Here is a 6,429-nt window from a genome sequence, read left to right as displayed (position 1 = left end):
CAGAGCTGCTCGCCCAAGGCACACACGTCCTGGAACCGTGGGAGTGGGGGTGGGTGGGAGGTGGGCAGGGGGCCAGGGAGCAGGCCCTGCTGAGCCTGGCCCCCATGCCAACAGGCTTCTGTCACCTTTGATCTCTAGACTTCTGGAGGGCTGGGAGGCAGGAGAACGATGAGAGCAGCTATGGGCTCCCTCCCACACATCTCTGCAGAGCTCGTTGAAATAGATTCTTTGACCATCCATGTAGGGCGCTGAGGTTTACAAAGGCTTTTCACAAGTTTTGGCTTGTTGGAGCCTCAGTACTCTGAGTTTTTGTGAGCAGCCCCATTTTACAGAAGAGGAAAACTGAGGCTGGGCCCAGGGACAGGGCTTGCCCAAGGCCACGCAGCAAGTTAGAGGCAGAGGCCAGAATTGAAAGCAGGGCCGGGAATCCCACTTAGATGCTTTTCTCACGGATGAGAAGACTGAGGCTCAGAGATGTGCAGTGACTTGCCCTAAGTCACACAGCAGGAAGGAGCAGAGACCTTGAGGGAACCTAGAGTCCTTATTTCAAACGCTGAGCCTTCCCCATGATCCCACACTGCGGCCCCGCATGCCAGATGTCGTTCACAGTGAGCCTTAAGAAGGTGTCATCCACGGGTGACCAGGGACATGGACCAGGTGAGCAGAGATGATCTGGGGCAGAGGAGGAAGGCTTCCTGGTGGAGGTGGCCCCAGAGCTGAACCAAGTAGGGGTTGTAGGGACAAGTGGGAATTAACCAGTGGGGGAGGACAGTACAGGCAGAGGAAACTGGAGGTGTGAGACCACATGGTTGGGCAAGGGGGAGCCATTAACACTTCGCTGATATGAGGGTGATGTGGGGGGCCAAAATGGTCTCCAGGGCCTCGTCAGGCAGGTCCAGGAGTGGGGATTTTAAGTTGAGGGCGGTGGGGAGCCACTGAGGACTTTAAGCAGGGTGAGGTGTGATGACCGTGCCCCAAACAGAAGGCACTGGTAGAGGCAGGCCCACAACCCCTGCTTCTTCCCGACTCAGACGGGACCTGTGGGGCAGCAGAGTCGTGAAGATGCTCAGCTTGCGTTGGGGTCTCAAGCCTGGCCTGCTCCGCCCTAACCCCCTGCCACTGCACGAAAGCGGCCTCTGTGGGGAGCCAGGTCTGGGTCCGGCCCACTGAGCATCAGGGAGCTGTGCAGTGTTGGGTGGGGCGTGCACAGGACCAGCTTGCCAGGCCTTTCTCCCGTTAGCACTAGGCCACCTGGGCGTGGTAGGCACGGTGGCTGAGTCAGGCTTTCCTGGGACCTGACCCATGCCAGGCCTGCCCGGCTGGCCACCATGGCTCTGTTACTGGGCTGTGGCCATTGCCATCACCACCGACAGAACAGTGGGTCCTGCAGGGAGCAAGCCTGCAATCCCACAGCCATCTGGGCACTCGAGCTCACCCGAGGCCAGGCTGGAGTCCCCTTCCCAAAGCAACTCAGCCACCCGATGGCCCCACTGGTGAGCAGAGGTGGACACAGGGAAGTGGCTGAGCATGGGAGGGAGATGGCCTCATGGGCTGTCTCCCTCCGAGCCCTGATGGATACCGAAGCCCTCCGAGGGCACCGGCCTCCGAGCTGCAGACTGGGATCTGTGCTCAAAGGCCAGTGGGCAGCTGTCTGGAGCCTCCAACGGACTCCGTGATTGGCTAGAGGGGAAATTCGACTTTTTTTTTTTTTAATTAAAATAAACCCCACTCTGCCCTCTAGAGGGCCTAGAGGCAGTGACACCCCCATAGCAATAAGCACACCCAGCCCTCAGATCTTGGCCCCTAAGCACCATTGTCTAATGAAAGAACCCAGGACTCCTTAGGGAAGTGGCGGATTCCAGGGCTGAGGCAGGGAAAGTACAGGATGAGTCTGGAGCATTCTGTAGGGATAGAGGGTAAGGAAATGCTCAGAACAAATAATCAGATGGGCTGGGGGGTGTCAGACCCAGGAGTCAGCCTGGCCCCACGGCCAAACCTGGAGCTGGTTGAACGACAGAACGAAGAACACAAAAATAAATGGTAGCCCAATAAGATACACGTCCACGAGTCCAAACTGATAGAAATAGTGATTGAAGAAATAAATAAATGGGGGAGACTAGACAAATTTTCCTTAGAGAAGAGTTCCACATAATTCACGCAGGTTTGCACCTCCTGCAGTTGGAGGTTAATTCCAGATCCAGGCTCTGAATGCAAACAGAGCCTAGTGATACCCTTCCAAAGAGAGGAACCACAGAAAGGGTTAAAAAAAAAAGAAGAGGGAGAAACAGAAATTTTACAGTAGAGAAACCCAGCAAACACTACCGTAACCAATCTGACATCATCAGGGAAAACACAGAGTCAGGGCAGAAGGGATATGTTGCTTGAATTCCAGATAGGGTATCAGCAAACACTTACCGGGACTTAGGGGGTGCCAGCCACCAATCTCAGTGCTGTTTACTTGTTTGATAGTCCCAACAGACCCTTGAGATGGGTGCCACTGTTATCCCATTTTATAGACCTGAATACTGAGGCAGAGGGAGGTTAAGTAACTTGCCAGAGCCACCCGACTCATGCATGGCAGGGGCAGGATTCAAGCCCAGGCAGTCTCGGGCCCATGCCACAGAAATCCTAATAAAATGTTTTTCTGGGGGCGCCTGGCTGGCTCAGTCGGTGGAGCCCGAGACTCTTGATCTCAGGGTCATAAGTTCGAGCCCCATGTTGGGCGTAGAGATTACTCAAAAAAAAAAAAAAAAAAAAAAAAGCTTTTCCGTTTGTCACCCTCAACTGCCAAGACAGGACATTCTCGCTCTCTCTGCCACCTTGGGCACCTCCCTAGATACGATCTGAAAAGCACTGGTTCTGGGAAAACTGAGGCCACATAACCCGCCCAGGGTCCCCAAATACCTCAGTGCCCCACGCCCCAGGCACTCAGACTGGGATGGAGGAAGGAGAGGTTTGAGATGGGTTTGCTGCTTCCCCCTTGCCCTCTGTGGGCAGTGGGCACTGGGCGCTGGAGCCGCAGAGATGACCCCGGCCCCTCTCTTCCCTCATAGAGTGCTCAGGTGCGGCAGGAGTGGCCCTACAGCAGGACCCAGGCTAAGAAGGGGAGGAGCTGGGTGTATAGGAGCTAGAAGGGGACACCTGATACAGCCTGAAAGGTTCAGGTGGGCTCCCTGGAGGAGGAGGAACCATCCAAGCTGAAACACAGGTCAAGTGGGAGTCTACCAGGTGAGGTGGAAAGAAGTGGCCCCCAGAAGAGCCTGTCTCTGCCCTCCATACTCCAGACCTCTGTGGGTAGGGCCTGAGTCTCCCCCATTGGGCCAGGACAAGCCACGCTCCGGTTCTAATGCCACCCGAGCCCCTGACTCTCATGTCGTGAGCAGCCCTATGATGCCGGCCCTGCTCTCATTCCCACCCCAGGCAGAACCTTTTATCTCCGGCCTCCGTTGTCCCAGCTGGGAAGTGGGCTCTCAGCCCACTGCCCTCCCCCGGCTCTGAGCTGCAGGGGCCTTGGCAGCCGTTTGAGACACCCAACAAAGCCCTGAAGAAGGTGAAGACAGCAATTAGGAGGGTGCTGGGTGGGGGTTGCCCTCTTTCCCAGCTGCTCCCAGTCTAGGTGGCAAGTTAAAACAGTATCACCGGGCACGAGGCTCAGATTTCCTAATTAATTAGAAAATCCTAGAGGAGGGGCGCCTGGGTGGCACAGTCCTTAAGCGTCTGCCTTCCGCTCAGGGCGTGATTCCGGCATTCCGGGATGGAGCCCCATGTCAGGTTCCTCCACTAGGAGCCTGATTCTTCCTCTCCCACTCCCCCTGCTTGTGTTCCCTCTCTCACTGCCTGTCTCTCTCTGTCTAATAAATAAATAAATAAATAAATAAATAAATAAATAAATAAATAAATCTTAAAAAAAAAAATCCTGGAGGAATGGGGAGGCTCTCCACCCTCCTACCCACCCCTACCTGCAGCTGTGGCCCAGGGCCTAGGACCGAGGACAGGGCCTGCGGGCCAGCAGATGCTGCTAGAACAGAGCTTGAGGAAATGTGCGCTGGAGTTCTCAGCTCTGGCCTCCCGTGCCCTCCCCCCACACCATGCTTTATGCCTGGGTCCCTGGCTCCCCAGAGCGGTGTCTGGGACCTAGTAGGCCCTCAATAAATATTTGCTCAATAAACAAATGAATGAGGGGAAGAGGGGCCATAGGACCCAGTGGGGAGCCGTTTGGACTATTCAATATCCCCAAAGGAGATTGTGTTGGGAGGGGTATTGTAGGTGGGGCGTGTGACACAGACAGCCACAGTGCCCGCTGGCCTGGCTACTGGAACCACACAGGCGGTAAAGGAGAAGGAATCAGGGTTTCTGAACACCTACTGTGTGCCGATCAGCATGCCAAGCCTGAGACCCACGTTGTCTTACTGAAAGATCACAACGACCCTGGAAGGCATGGATTTATCCCCACTTTAAAGATGGGGAACACTGAGGCTCAGCACCGTGATCCTTCAGCCGGGAGGTGACAGAGCAGAATTATGAGACGAGGGCCCTCTAGTCCCACTGCCTGCTGCTGAGTGACATTTGGGGGTCTTAAGGGTTCTTGGGAAGCAGGGTGGAAAGAGGAAGTCAGGGGCTCTCTTGGGCACCGTTGGTTTTGCTGGAGGACCCTGGGGATGTCCCTCCGCGTCTCTGGGTCTCGGTTTGTCCATTCGTAATGTGGAGAAAACCTGTCCCAGCTGGGATGAGGGGCTTCTGCCCCCACCACAGACCTGCCCGGGCCCTCTTCCCAGGCAGTCCCCTGCAGCAGGCCCCCCTCCAGCCCCTCGGGGTCTGGCTTCCCAATCCAAACCTTGTCAGCCGGTTTCTGTCGGCAGAACCAGACCCCGGTTTCTGGGAAGCTGCGGCCGCATCCCGCCCTGCCAGGGGTGGGGGCCCCCTCTCTCCCCCTGGGCCTGGGCCCCATTTCAGCAGCCTCATCACATTCCCCGGTGGCCTCCACAGCCCGGACGGACGGATGCAGTTTCCACACTGGTCTGGCAGAGCCAGGCAGCTGCGTGACCAGGTCTCCTGCTGGGTGCAGGGGTCCTCCCTGCCAAGGACCAGGCCTCAGGGGTCAGTTAGACCAACCCCAGCATCTGGGCACAGACAGATGCACCCCCCTCCCCCAGCCCCAGGACACTTGGACCACGCCCACCTTCCCCAGACTCTGCACCCGCCCAGCGGACTCCGGCGCCAGCCGGGCGCCCCAAACCTACCCTGGCTTCTCCATCTGAGCTCTCCCCACCCCCACGCCCCCCTCCCAGTCTCTGCCTGTGAAAACTGTACTCAGTCTCCCAGACCCAGCCGGGATTCCCCATCCTCTTAGAGACCCCAGGAACCACCCCTGCTCCCTGAATTGGGGAAACTCAGCCCCAGCTCTCCCATAGCCCCCTTCAGCCCATGGATGGTGGTGGAGCTGGAATGGTATGCAGAAGTGTGTCCGTCTGTCCTGACTCGTCCTCTGAGCAGCCCAACTTCCTTTCCTCAAGATCTCTACGAAGTGGAACTGTTGCTCTCTACCCCACGGGTGGGGAGACTGTGTACCCTATTCGTCCAGGACCCGGCTTCCATCGATTGTGCTACACAATTAGCAATAGTGTTCCCCATTTGGATGATAATTTATTGGGTCACCCTACCAAGAGACACGGAGAAGGGAGGGGCGTTCCTGAAGCCCTAGAGCCAGCAAGTGGCAGAATCGGGATTCGAACCTGGCACCTCGCCCCAGAGCCCCGCTCTGACCCGATGGGTTTGGGCGTGAAGGAGCCTCGGCATTCTCCAGGGCCTGCTATGCACCATCCGGTGCCTGGAGCTCTTCCCCACACCCCCGGCCTGACATACCAGCTTCCTCTGACCTTTTGGCTCATGCGTCCAGCCCCAGAGAAGGTACCCCGTTCCCCTTCTTACAGGTGCCCTGGACCCCCTACCATATTTCTTTCCTCCACTTTAGATTCTTTGCAGCGATGGGCTCGCATGATGTTATAAATCTCTCATGGATGCCCCCTCCTGCCCAGCGGCCAGTTCCATGAGGGCGAGGCCAAGTCTGTGTTGTGGCTCCTGCATCCCCACCAGGGTGCCCCCACCTAACCGATGAAGGACTCGATGAACGGTGCTTGGTACCAGGCAGAGGGTCGGGGGTGGGAGAACCCAGGTGGTGCCCTCACAGGCTCCCCAGTCTGCTGGGGAGAAAGACCCATGGGGACACTAAGAATGCCTGAGAGAGAAATTCTGTGGCTTGACAAGCATGGGACCTGGAGGACCCAGAGAAAGAGCCATTGCTCAGTCGAGGGCTGGTCAGGGAAGGTTTCCGGGGACGAGGTGGTATCTGAGCTGACTTGAAGGACCGGGCGGTAGGGGGAGAATGCAGCGTGCTCAGGCCGGTATGGCTGCAGCTGGGAGAGCAGGGTG

This window comes from Ursus arctos, unplaced genomic scaffold, assembly GCF_023065955.2.
Source record: "Ursus arctos isolate Adak ecotype North America unplaced genomic scaffold, UrsArc2.0 scaffold_32, whole genome shotgun sequence".
Classification (NCBI taxonomy): Eukaryota; Metazoa; Chordata; class Mammalia; order Carnivora; family Ursidae; genus Ursus; species Ursus arctos.
Note: the sequence above shows the minus strand (reverse complement) of the source record.